At 37.5% G+C, this 14,870-nt stretch overlaps 1 long non-coding RNA gene across 1 annotated transcript in view; it reads right to left on the bottom strand.

Moving 5' to 3' along the window:
* Nucleotides 1-1,305: 1,305 nt before the first annotated feature.
* LOC108527176 (uncharacterized) overlaps nucleotides 1,306-14,870 on the bottom strand; it is a 96,077-nt gene continuing 82,512 nt past the window's right edge. The window contains exon 4 of the long non-coding RNA XR_001884726.1: nucleotides 1,306-1,373. This is a non-coding gene — a long non-coding RNA (uncharacterized LOC108527176). The remainder of the gene's footprint in view (nucleotides 1,374-14,870) is intronic.

Genomic DNA, 14,870 nt, shown 5'->3' with positions numbered 1-14,870 from the left:
GTAAACAAGTATCATTTTTCACAACCTATTTACTGCTAGATATTTTTCATTTTTGTGCATTTTCTTGTGATTTTACTGTTTTAAATGGCCCTCAAGTCTAATGCTAAGGTGCTGTCTAGTTCCCCTAAGCCCAAGAAGGCTATAATGTGCCTCATGGAAGAAATATGTGTGTTAGACAAGCTTCATTCAGGCATGAGTTACAGTGCTACTGACAGTGAGGTCAATGCTAATGAATCACTATACATTAAATAAGGTGTCTTTAAACAGAAATGCACATAAAAGAAGGTTTCATGTTAATTGTTTGGCAAAAATGTCATGCCCAGAGACCAACAGGAACCTAACCCTATTTTCCCCTTGGAGCAAAGCTTCAGTATTCACTAATTCAGTGTTGGTGACAACTTTATAGAACATAACTGCCATAAATAATGAGAATTGACTATAAATGGATAAGTATTAAAATCAAACATCAAGCAGAATACCGATATTTTCAGATTTAAAACTCTAGCTATGAAGTGGTAATTGTATTAAGTACAATGTAAATTAGATTTAAAAACAGCTTCAACTGTTTTTAAAACAGACAACTCTGAGTTGCTGAAACAGAACAGACAACTCTGAGTTTACTGAAAAAAGAAAAGCAAATTAAATCCCACTTTTAATTTGTTTTTGGTAAAAGAAGAACTTTCTTTACCTATTTAATATGTTTCTTAATTGAAACATATTTACTCTCAAAACAGCAGCAAGCTATCCAGGTTACTACTCTAGACTTGCAATTTCTACCTTTCAGTCGTTATTCCCATGTAATGAGGTTGCTCACAAGTAATATAAACATCTATGACAACAGGCCATGAAGTAGGGGTTACTTTCTACGAGATTAAGTTAGATGACATTTATTCTACATTGTCCTAGCTCTACTGAAATAGCATAATGAAGAAGTTCAGAACAGACACACTGGAGTCAAACCTCTGAGCTGCAGTGCAGCTCTGCCACTTACTAGTTGTGAGATGTTGAACACCTTATTTAAGTTCTCTGCTCCTGACATTGTCATTTTAAAATGATGATGAAAATAATACTATCTCAAAGAGTGAAGGAGCAAATCAATTAACATTGATAGAGTGTGTAGAAGAGAGTCCACCATTTTTATCATTTATGATGTGCAATCAGTCATTGTTTTTATTAGCAGCCCTATGTACAAGACAAAGATACACGAGGTGAGAGTGAGTGGCTGAATGATCATACTTTTATTAAGAAGGTTTAAGTGACTTGGAAGGGAGAGCTTGGTGGACCATGCAGGACTCTATCTTCCTCCTGTTCCTGCTCAACATGTGTATATAATATGTCATAGATGTAAGACATTGATTGCTTATTGATCAAACCTATAAACAATATAAAAGTAGAATAAGTTCAGTCCAAAATTGTTATTTTTCCTTTGTAATATAGATATTTTACTGCTACCAAAGTTTATTTTCTAACAGATGCACCTGATTTTATAATTTCCTCCTAAAACCTCTCATGATTCCCATTGCACATGTAAAATTTGAAACTCTTTATTATAGTTTGTCTCCAACCAGAGATTTCCTGATTCAACCTTCCCCATATCAAGAAACAACTTCAAAAACTATGAGAGTCACTAGTTCTACCATATTTCATACAAGGACACACTTAGAGTATTGGTTTTGGTTTTGGTTTTGGTTCTAGATCACTTATTACCAAAACGTCATCACCAATTTAAGTTTAACCAAAAGAAAGCAGAAGAAAGAATGCAACGCCATGTCCTTATGAACAATTCAAAGATCAGCCTTTAAAAAGATTGTTTAAATGGGAAAGGAGGGCTGAGGCAGTCATGCATCTGTGCCTGCTTTCAAGGAAGGAATAAAGAGAATTGTTCTAGATTGCCTCTGTGTGAAGATGGAAGAGACTGAGAACTACAAAGGGTGAATTTCTATTCAATAGAAAATAACTTTATCATGATTATGCCTGTCTTAAAATACAATAGGCTACCTCAACAGAAAGTCTATAATTCTTAAAATCTTTTCACCTCTGAATAGTTCTGATGACTAACGTAGCAGCTGGGAGTATATGTGAAGTAGGGGCAATCGTTTAAAACCAAATTCTGAATAATATCCATTATGGATAATCAATAATATGCAGTGTTCATAGGCATAGTCTCCAAATGCTTTCTAGATAGTAAAAAGGAAATTGAAGTACATAAAGAATTTTATATATTTTATACACCTTACTTTCATAAACTAAAAACATTTCTTCTAAGCTTTCCAAATAACACAAGTGAGTTGTTACATCTAAATTTAAAACTCATGCGAACATAGTAATAGTCTTTCATCAAGAACTGAAGGTCAATTTTAACCGCATTCTTTACAAAAGACCAAATTTTTAAAATTCCAATAGATGGAATAGTATAGCCTTTATAATTCCATTTTTTCATGTAAACTTCCTGATTGATTTTAGGCTGGTGCTTTTTAAGAGGCCAAGTGCAAACGGCTAATTATCAAAGTAAACCAGGAATTTGCAATAGGGCATCACTGCTGTAATTAAATAGTTCTGACTCCTTGGGGCTTGTGGCTAACAGCCATGGAGCAAGACAAAAATCCAACCTAGACCCCAAGAAAGTGAATATGTGCATATTAGAAACAGCATGTTCTCCCAGATATAAAGATGATTATTCAAGCACTTATGTTCCTTCATTGTGAGTTTGGATACAGCTACCTGCCAACTAGTGTTGTGGGAAGTCAGGGACCCTGAATGGATGGACCTGCTGGAGCCACGGCAAAGGAACATATACTGTGAATATTTCATTTTAATGTGGACATATATCAGTTCCCAAATAATACTTTTATAATTTCTTACTCCTGTCTTTACTTCAATCTCTAAACATAAATTGTGAAGATTTCATTTTAATATGCACATTTATCGGTTCCCAAAACTAATACTTTTATAATTTCTTATGCCTGTCTTTACTTTAATCTCTTAATCCTGTTATCTCCATAAGCTGAGAATGTATGTCACCTCAGGACCACAACTGGGTTAACTGTACAAATTGATTGTAAAACTTGTGTGTTTGAACAATATGAAATCAGTGCAGCTTGAAAAAGAACATAATAACAGCAATTTTCAGGAAACAAGGGAAGACAACCATAAGGCCTGACTGCCTGTGGCATTGGGCAGAACACAGCCATATTTTTCTTCTTGCAGAGAGCCTATAAACAGATTTGCAAGTAGGGAAGATATCGCTAAATTCTTTTCCTAGCAAGGAATATTAACAATTAAGACCCTGGGAAAGGAATGCATTCCTGGGGGGAGGTCTATAAATGACCGCTCTGGGAGTGTCTGTCTTACACGGTTGAGATAAGGACTGAAATATGCCCTGGTCTCCTGCAGTACCCTCAGGCTTATTAGGGTGGGGAAAAAACCCCACCCTGGTAAATTTCAGGTTAGACTGGTTCTCTGCTCTCAAACTCTGTTTTCTGCTGTTTAAGATGTTTATCAAGACAATACATGCACAGCTGAACATAGACCCTTAGCAGTAGTTCTGAATTTGCCCTTGTCCTCTTTCCTCAGAAGCATGTGATCGTTGTTCTTCTTTTTGCCCTTTGAAGCATGTGATCTTGTGACACACTCCCTGTTCTTGCACCCCCTTCCCTTTTGAAATCTTTAATAAAACTTGCTGACTTTAAGGCTCAGGTGGGCATCACAGTCCTACTGATATGTGATGTCACTCCCGGAGGTCCAGCTGTAAAATTCCTCTCTTTGTACTCTTTCTATTTATTTCTCAGCTGGCCAACACTTATGGAAAATAGAAAAAAACTATGTTGAAATGTTGGGGCAGGTTCCCCGACAAACTAGTAATTCATTATTGGGACCCACTTTCAATTGCAGGGCCCACCAGCAATGAAAATACCTGCCACTCTCTACCTGGGAGTTTTCTGCAACTGTGGGAATGTATTCTGCCTATGTGCAGGTAAAGCTGGAGATATTAGGGAGGTTACACCATGGGGAACAGCTTCCAATGAATGTGGAAGTTGGTGGATAAATGTCTCAGCTTCCTCGTCCTTTGGGTGGAGCAATTCTGGGTGATTTGTAAACCACCTGCCAAATCTGTAGCAGAATTGAGCTCCAGCTGCCAAAAGCAGAAGTCAGATCAGTAATCACCCCATATTCCCTTCCTAGTCTCTTTTCTATACTTTCCTGTTGCTGTTTCCTGGGATCATCTCCAAAATAAACCACCTGTTCTCACATCCTAGTCTTAGGCATCAACTTTGGGAAAATCAACCTGAGATTATGTTTATCAAAATTATTATTATATACGTATCTGGATATTAACAGGGATTTTTAAACCTCTATTTTCCCAATTTTTGTTAATATGATAATTTTCTTTTAAAATATAAAATAATTGTACACATCTATGAACATACATGAACTACTATATTTAACAAGGATGAATTTCACAAACATAGTGATGAGCAAAAGAAGGCAGAACTAAAGAATATTCACTATATGACAAATTAATGTACATCTTCAAGAGCAGGCAAAACAAATCTACAGTGTTATAGGTCAAAGCAGATGACACTTAAGGAAAAGTGACAACAAGGAGAACATCTGGGTGCTGTTTCTGTTCTTGTTCTGCATTGTGGTTATACAGGTGTATCCACTTTGTGCTAATTCTTCAAGCTCTACACTTAGTTTCTTGTCCTCTTTTTAGGTTCCTATATTATTTTTCAACAAATTTTATTTTAAAAATTAGGGTTGACAGGATGATACAATCTTATGCCACTCAGAATGTCTGTTATTAAAAAGTCAAAAAACAACAGATGTTGGTGCAGATGTAGAGAAAAGGGAACATTTATACACTGTTGGTGGGAATGTAAATTAATACAACCTTTGCAGAAAACAGTATGGAGAGTTCTCAAAGAACTAAAAGTAGAACTACCGTTCTATCTGGCAATCTCACTACTGGGTATATGCTAGAAGGGAAAGAAATCATTGTACCAAAAAGACATCTGCACTCATATGTTTATTGCAGCACTATTCCCAATAGCAATTACATGGAATCAATCTAAGTGTGTCCATCAATGGAGGATTGAATAAAGAAAATGGTGTGTGTGTGTGTGTGTGTATGTGTGTGTGTGTGCAGGCACACACTATGGAATACTACTCAGCCATAGAAAACAATGAAATCATGTCTGTTGCAGCAACATGAATGGAACTGGAGGCCATTATCCTAAGTGAAATAATTCAGACACAGAAAGTCAAATACTCAATGTTCTCACTTACACCCGGGAACTAAACAATGGGTACACAGGGACGGATGGAGAGGACTAATAGACATCCGAGACCACAAAAGGTGGGTAGGCAGGAAGGTGGAAGGGAAGTGAGGGTTGAGAAATTTGCTATTGGGTACAGTGTTCACTATTTGGGTGATAGGTACACTAAAAGCCCAGACATCACCACTATACAATGAGTCCAAGTAACACAATGCACTTGTACCCCCTAAATATATATAAAAAAAATTTAAGTAGGGTTACAGTTAGGTAGTTATAGGTACTTATCAACCCTCAAAGAATTGTTTTCTTATCAAGCTTGATTTTATCTCAGATAGCACAAAAAATGATACGAACTTATTTTTAACCCATTGCAATATGCTCTAATTTATTCTCTCCCCTGAAATTCTTAAATGGAATATGTCAGCCACAATTATTCCTGAATATATTGGCTTTAGTGCTCACAAACTGGTGATCCTTTAACATTTTAGAAAAGGCAAATCCTGACTGATGTTCAATTAAATCTCCAGACTCAAATGTGTTCAGTATTTACATATGGCCTTTGCAAGGATCAACACACCAACTTTTGTATCTTCTAATCTGAGAAAAGTCTTAAGAAGGTAACAGCTGTATTGGGGACAAAAAGCACTACTCTCTCACAGTTTACAAAGGAATCTCTAAAACAAAACAAAACAAACAAATAGAAAAGAATCATTTGCCCCACATTGCTGAGAAAATGTTTGCTACAGGAAGGGAGGGGAAAGAAGCTTTTAGATATCCTCTTATTAGCACCATTCACAAGTTTTCTTTAATTATACTATAACAAAATATATTAAAACCCATCGCTGATATAATTTCATGTTTTCCCTACCCTTAGGTTTGAAAGAAGGCATTTTCTTAGCAAAAACATTCTCTCGTGCTTCTTCTCACAAAGATTCCTCTCAGTCACCTCTCATGAATGCATTTTCTTTGCAGAATTGCTTACATTAATATCCTGCAATCTCCATCTCTAGGGACTCTCTTTCATAGTTAGTGATGTATTGAAACAGGAGTGAGCACATGCTACATCTTAAGTCATTATTGCTCAAACTTTGTATGTCTCACCATTGCATGGAGGCCTTGTTAAAACACAGACTGCTGGGCCCCATCCCAGAGCTTTTGATTCAGTAGGTCTGAGGAGGGGCCAGACAACTTGCATATTTAACAAATTCCTGGGCACTGATGAGCATGCTGGTCTGGGAACCACACTTTGAGAACCGAGGCCATATATTACACTTCTGTGTAATTTACCAAGCGCCTTAGAGCTTCGTCTCCCTTTGTACTCAAACCTTTAAGATAAGTATTTACTGCCAAGAGTCGTGTGCCTGTCTGAGCCTACAAGACGGGCTCTCCAGCCTCCATCCCACAGCAGATCCCAAGGGAGCCCAATCTCAGCTCTGGCCGCTCTCACTGCAGTTGGGGAGCCATCCACCTGTGCAGAGATCTGCTGGGAGGCACACCTGTTCTGAACGACCAGGGCAGTCTTCTAGACTCACAACCTTGGTCAGTGTTCCCGTACAGCTCCAGTATCCTCTTTGCATCTTTCCCAGGTCCACCTGAGCAGAAAGTCACATCAACCCCAGAGCCTTCTCAAGGCTCTCAGCAAGCCTGGGCAAGGGGTATCCTCTAGTGCTGTGATGACTGAAGTGATCTTGGCCTCAGGAAACACAGATCTGTCTGATTAGAATCCGTGGAGGCCCTCTGAACAAGGACAGGCACAAAGACAAACCATGAAGACTCAAATAAATTCCTAATCCTTCAATGTGTAGACATTGTCACATGTCCACAAGTCTCAAGAACATTCAGGGAAATGTGACCTCACCAAATGGGCAATAAGGCACTAAAGCTCTACCCTACAATAATGGAGATGTGTGATCACTCAAATAATTGAAGGCAACTGTTTTAAGAAACTTCAGCAAACCTCAAGAAAACCCTTTACTGTGGGGCCTTTTCCTGACTTTCTTAGAAAGAAAAGAGCCTAGTCACTGTGGTGTTGCTGCAAGATGCTCATTTTTCCATCCCATTCTCTTTCTCTGAAGTAACTCAGTTACCCATTTTGTTCAATACTACTTCTAAATAATTTCCCAAATTCTACTATCTATCTCTCTTTGTCTCCCTCTCTCTTTCTGTCTCACAGGATGACACATTTGGTTTTCTAAATAACATCTCTACTCTAATGTCTTGCCCATTTCTTTTGTTATCAGGTACAAAGGTTTTGTCAGGACCCAGCCCAATGTCCCCATAAGCTTCATGATTAGATCATAAACATAAAACTTCATTACATTGTTATTCTTCTTCATGGTCACGTACTATGTCACATACTTACATTTCTTTCTTTCTTTCTTTCTTTTTTTTATGGGGTCTTGCTCTATTGCCAGCCTTGAGTTCAATGGCATGATCTTGGCTCACTGCAACCTCCGCCTCCCGGGTTCAAGCGATTCTCCTGCCTCAGCCTCCTGAGTAGCTGGGATTACAGGGCAAGCCACCACACACAGCTAATTTTTGTATTTTTAGTAGAGACAGGGTTTCACCATGTTGGCCAGGATGGTCTCGATCTCTTGACCTCTTGGTCCACCTGCCTCAGCCTCCCAAAGTGCTGGGATTACAGGTGTGAGCCACCACGCCCAGCCTATTTCTTTTCCTTTTCAGTCTTATATACATAATTGTATTTCAAGACTCAAATTTTCTGCCTGTCAGTGTTTACTCATTTTCAGCACTTTTCTCTCAGCTAAGAAATGATCGAGAATTCCGTCTTTACCGATAATAACTGGCAACATCAAAACTGTCTGCCAGCTTGCTCACTTTCATTGTGAGCTAACATACTTTTATTTCTATCCTAAAGTCCTTTCCCTCCTTCAAAGTCAGGCCCTCTTTCTCTTGAATAAAGATGCAAGCACTTAACACGATTTAAAATTGACCTCTTCCATAGAGCCTTTCCTGATAAATTGCATCTCACTCAAGATCTCATAATAACTTCAACAATTGTTTGGTGGAGGACACAACCCCCAAATTATTGTGTGTACATTTTTCTGGTGATATGCTTATGTATATGTTCCTATTAGAAAAATATCTCCAGATAAGGAACTTCTTTATTTATTTTGCTATTGGTACCACACACAATGTTCTCTTTGATTTTATTTTTTGAGAAAGGGTCTCACTTTGTTGCCCAGGCTGGAGGGCAGTGGTGTAGTCATAACTTACTGCACCCAAGGCACACCTCCAGGGCACAAGCAATCCTCTTGCCTCAGCCTCCCAAGGAGCTGTGACTATAGCTATACACCCACCATGCCCAATTTTTTGATTTTTTGTAGAGATGGGGTCTTCCTATGTTGCCTGGTGTAGTCTTGAACTCCTGGGCTTAAGCAATCCTCCCACCTGAGCCTCCCAAATTTCTGGGATTACACTGCACCCAGCCCCCTAAAACTGCTAAAAGAAGATTAGCAGTATCCTCTTTTTACAGATGAAATAATGTGACACAAACACTTTGTGCAGGAGTAGCAAGTGGTTACTATGTTCTGTCCAACCTCCTCAGCCACTTTGGCCTATGTGATGCTGGTGCTCTATTCCTGTATTAATGGGAACATTATCTTAATGAGAAAGTACCATTTACCTGCATCTGTAGTACAAATTACCTTGGGTTGAGAATCATCAGAGTATATAATTATTAAGACAATTTATGTAAACTTGATAAAAATTCATGGTTTAAATAAACATGGATGTATAATCTATCATTGTTAGATGATAGATACATGACAGGAAGGAAAGTAGGTGAGTATATACAGACAGAAAGATACACAGATAGACAGAGGGGCAGACAATCCTACTGAATTTTAAGAAAAATAAAGTAAAATATAGACATATAAAATGACCCTAGAAAAAGGTATATTGCATTTCTGTCACCATCTAAGCCAAGGAAATATAAATTTAGTTTTCTAAGCTTAAGTGAAGAATGAATACGGCTTCATCATACAATGTTTGTTGATTTTCTTAAGTACACATTTTGTGCCAGATACTATGTATGCTGAGAGACGGTCTTCCCTCTAAGGCACACACTGTCTAGCAGGGGATAAAATAAACTATAATACAATGTGTCAAGTACTTTAAGTCATAGAGTCAGAAACTTGAGTGCAGGAGGTTAATGGCTGATTGGGAAGAGACAAAGTGAGTCTAGACTATTTTTTTCAATGTGTTTGGTGAAGACTAAAAGGTGTCAAATGAAGTAGTAGAATAGAGAGAAAGGAATGTTATTTTTTTCTTGATTTTCAAGTGAGGTAAATGAGATGGTTTGTAGGCTGCCTGGGAGGAGGTAGTGAAAGAAGGGATGGAGAAGTTATAGGAGTGGGGAAATGGGTGGAGAGTGATACAGTTGTTGGAGAAAGAAACGAACAAAGGAATGAGCTAACTGAATGGAGAGGGGAAGGAAAATGCATCTAATCTGTATCTCTGAATATCAGCAAGAACAAAACACAAATCAACATTTCAAAACATTATTCTGCTTTACATGGAAGCAGAAGACCTCATTTCTTCTTGCTATTTGCTTCTTAATTCATATTCACAAAACACCAAACTGCTATAACTGCCAAGACACATCCTGCTACTTCTTGCTTTTGTGCCTTTCTCACCACTACTTTCCTTGCCTGAATATTCTCCCATCTACTCTTCAAGCATGCATGCGCACTTCTCAGGTAATCTTCACAAAAGCAGAAGAAATGAGCATGGGTATCTAATCACCACACCGCCTCCAAGAGAACCAAACATATAAAATAAAGAAAAACTTCTATCAAGCCTTCAGACTACACTGTTTTAGTTGTAAGTAACAAAATTTTATCTCAAGAAATTACGTCAAGAAAATAAATGAACAAATGTGTAAGTAAAGTAAATAAATTAAAAATAAATGTTTATATTAAGCATTTTCATAGTGTTGGACTTTAATGACACCAGTAACTGAGACGCTATTAACCTTACCTTACTTGTTCTACCTTCTACACAGGCGGCAAGTTCTCTCTCCTGCAGTATGACCCTTAGTTACCAGCTGGCGTCCTCCACTTACTCTTAGATTATGTTCCCTCTTTACTTAGTCTGTAAGGTACCACATCAAAAGTGATAGGGCTTTGATTCTTCTTTATGAGTTTTTCAACCAACAATTGCAAGGCTATCTGGATTATTTACTTAGATTTTCTTAGTTCAAACTTGCAAAAGAGATAAATTGGCTCAACTCATTTTATTTTTCATGCCACCACATAGACTGGTATTCAGTCTGTAAATTTATAAGTTAGTTTCAGATACCTCTAGTCCAAACAGTTATGGCAATGGGACCAAAGTCATATGATAAAAAATACAATCACATGTAGATTGCTAAAAGAAAAAAAAAAAAATCAACACTATTCCCATTGAGCTACCATTGAATTTCTTCACAGAACTAGAAAAAACTACTTTAAATTTCATATGGAACCAAAAAAGAGCCCATATAGCCAAAAAAATCCTAAACAGAAAGAACAAAGCTAGATGCATCACACTACCTGACTTCATACTATACTACAAGGCTACAGTAACCAAAACAGCATGGTACTGGTACCAAAACAGATATATAGACCAATGGAACAGAACAGAGGCCTCAAAAATAACACTACACATCTGCAACCATCTGATCTTTGACAAACCTGACAAAAACAAGCAAGAATTCCCTATTTAACAAATGGTGCTGGGAAAACTGACTAGCCATATGCAGAAAACTGAAACTGGACTCCTTCTTTATACCTTATACAAAAATTAACTCAAGGTGGAGTAAAGACTTAAACATAAAACCTAAAACCATAAAAACCCTAGAAGAAAACTTAGGAAATACCATTCAGAACATAGGCATGGGGAAAACTTCATGACTAAAACACCAAAAGCAATTGCAACCAAAGCCAAAATTGACAAATGGGATCTAATTAAACTAAAGCGCTTCTCCACAGCAAAAGAAACTATCATCAGAGTGAACAGGCAACCTACAGAATGGGAGAAAATTCTTTCAATCTATTCATCTGACAAAGGGCTAATATCCAGAATCTACAAGAAACTTAAACAAATTTATGAGAAAAAAACAACCCCATCAAAAAGTGGGCAAAGCATATGAACAGATATTTCTCAAAGGAAAACATTTATGTGGCCAACAAACATATGAAAAAAAGCTCATCATCACTGGTCATCAGAGAAATGCAAATCAAAACCACAACGGGATACCATCTCACACCAGTCAGAATGGCAATTGTTAAAAAGTCAGTAAGCAACAGATGCTGGAGAGGATGTGGAGAAATAGGAATACTTTTACACTATTGGTGGGAGTGTAATTAGTTCAACCATTGTGGAAGACAGTGTGGTCATTCCCAATGATCTAGAACCAGAAATAGCATTGACCCAGCAATCCCATTCCTGGGTCTACATCCAAAGGATTATAAATCATTCTACTATAAAGACACATGCACATGTATGTTTATTGCAGCACTATTCACAATAGCAAAGACTTGGAACCAACCCAAATGCCCATCAATGATAGACTGGATAAAGATAATGTGGCACATATACACTGTGGAACACTATGCAGCCATAAAAAAGGATGAGTTCATATCCTTTTCAGGGACATGGATGCAGCTGGAAACCATCATTCTCAGCAAACTAACACAGGAACAGAAAACCAAACACCTCATGTTCTCACAAATAAGTGGGAGTTGAACAATGACAATACATAGACACAGGGAAGGGAACATCATACACCAGGGCCTGTTGGGGGGTGGGGGGCAAGAGGAGGGAGAGCATTAGAACAAATACCTAATGCATGTGGGGTTTAAAACTTAGATGACAGGTTGATGGGTGCAGCAAACTACCATGGCACATGTATATCTATGTAACAAACCTGCACGTTCTGCACATGTATCCCAGAACTTAAAGTTTAATAATTTTTTTAAAAAAGAAAAACTTTTAAAGTATAAATTTTGAAACCCTATCAAAAATTTTAGAAAACAAAACCACACTGTACTAAATCATTCCTAGGGCAAAGAAGAAAACAAAACTAAAATTCCAAACAAGTTAGAAAAATAAGGATAATGGGTAACCTCTGGTTCCCAACAGGTGAAGAACTAGCTTGGACTGTTGAATTCCTAGGAAAACATTTTAATTATGAAGCAAATAGTAATGAAAGGAGAAACCTTGAATCCAAAGTACTAATCTATTAAAATCTCTTAAAGGAAAACAAAAGAGTAATCTTCTGGAAACTTCCACCTGTACAAAAAGAAAGAGTGTATCTCTGGGTTTTTTTTTTTTTTGCCTTAAACTCACCAAAAGATGCACAAGCTAGCACTTAAGTTCACCACGCCTCCTCATATATTACAGAAAGTATAGTTACAGCCTCAGGGGAAGCTCAGCTCATAGGCAAAAATAGCTAGACAATAAGGAATATGTGAACAATCGTGTTTTACAAAGATGCCCACACCTATATATTTATGCATTCCCACATGCTCATCTTACAATGTAATTGACATTCCTCCCACCAAGATATGTGGTCTATGTTCTTTCCTCTTGAATTGGGCAGAGACTCCTGCCTACATCAAACAATGGAGTAGAACAAAAGTGATGTTATGTGACTTCCAAGGCTAGGTCAAGAAAAGAATACAGGTACATGTCTATAGACTACAATCCCAGCTACTTGGGGTTGGGGGGGATATAATGGGAGGATCGGTTGAGGACAGTAGTTCCAGACCAGCCTGGGCAACATAGCATAGCAATAGCCTGCTTCTTTAAAAAAAAAAAATTAAAGAAAAAAAAAAAGAAAGAAATACAATTCTGCCAGGTTCTCTCTCTCTCTCTCTCTCTCTCTCTCTCTCTCTCTCTCTCTCTCTCTCTCCCCGCCCCTACAAATCGCACCATATGCCCATCCATGGAGTTCAGCTATCATGTTGTGAGGAATCTCAAGCCACATAGAGAAGTCACATGTGGATTCTTGTAAATAGCCCCAGTTAGTCCTCCAGGTAACACCTGTGCCAACCACCAGAAATGCAAGTGAGTGCAATTCACATGATTTTAGTCCCCAAGCTTCAAGCCTTCCAGCTGGGGTCTCCAACAAGGTGGAGTAGAAACAAGTCATATCCCTGTACAGTGTCTGAATTCCTAACCCACAGAAATCATGAAAGGCAAAAAAAAAAAAAAAAAAAAAAAAATTACTGTTTCTTAAACCCACTAAATTTTAAGATAATTTGTCATTAATTTTTTTGTAGCGATGCATAACTAGTTCCAAGTGCATTTACTACAATGAAGAGCTTTATTACACAATGTAAGATTAAGAATTACATTCTCAAACTAATAGGACAGGTTAGTGCTCGTATGAAACAGGAACTCAAAGCCAAAAAGAAAAGCCAAGTAGAAATACTGAATATTGAATATTCATCTCTTATCCCTTCTTAGACTCAATATGATAGTTGAAAACAGAATGTAATAAACAAATAAACTGCAGAATCTATAAACTCTAAGAAGGAATAAGAGATGAAAATTAAGAGATACGAAGAACAGAATTTGATGCCAACATATACATAATAAAAATCCCAGAAATAACAAAGAAATAGATGAGAGAAATACTTGAAGGTAATTATGACATATTTCCCTGAATTACAGAGTGATTAAAGATCTTAAATTCAAAAATCTATACAATTAAAAATGGAATAGTTAAGAAAAGAAAATTTACTCTATATATGTAATAGCAAAATTTAAGAATATCAAAACTATAAATAATGGATGACTTTTACTTCTCGTGTTCTTCACTGGTTTACTGCATTAGGTTTGTGATTAGAAAAAATATTTGGAAAGGTTAGGAGTCACCTTCCCCAGAATCCATCTTTACTCAGCTCCCTCTGAGGACACATGAAATGTCCCTACTTGGCTTTCCCTAATATCCTGTCCACATCTCAGAAATTGTTTTTACCATGCTGTGTCTGTCCCCACCTATTAGTGGTGATGATTGGTGATTATTAACCAGAGTGACACATCAAAATCTCAGGGAAGCTGTTTCTATTATGAGCGATGTGTTTCTTACTCTACTTTCCCAGTTTGCACTGCAGGCTACTGAATCTGAATCCTAGAAGTGTATACAATTTTTTAAACACACTCCATGATTTACCTTGGTTAAAACCAACAAAATAGAGGGACGGTACTATGTATTCCTCTGTATCCCTAGGACTTAACACAGTGCTGGCCATATAGAACGCGATCAGAAAAATATTTGTTGAATGAAAGCATGGTATATAGATGCACACTATTTCTAACACATACAAGCTAATAACATTTGTGTCTCCAAAAATCACAGCAATTTGTTTTGCAGTCTGATAATTCAACACCATTTATTAATCCTAACAGACATCTGTGTGTTCTAACACTGTTTTACATTATTCAGTTAAGAATCAAGCTTTATATTTTTAGTAGAAAATAGCTGGATGTGATGGCATGCGCCTGTAGTCCCAGCTACTTGGGAGGCTGAGGCAGGAGAATCGCTTGAACCTGGGAGGCAGAGGTTGCAATGAGCCAAGATCG

Source organism: Rhinopithecus bieti, unplaced genomic scaffold (genome assembly GCF_001698545.2).
Source record: "Rhinopithecus bieti isolate Rb0 unplaced genomic scaffold, ASM169854v2 scaffold_3912, whole genome shotgun sequence".
Lineage (NCBI taxonomy): Eukaryota > Metazoa > Chordata > Mammalia > Primates > Cercopithecidae > Rhinopithecus > Rhinopithecus bieti.
The sequence above is the reverse complement of the archived record's forward strand: the minus strand, read 5'-3'. Positions and strand labels throughout refer to the sequence as shown.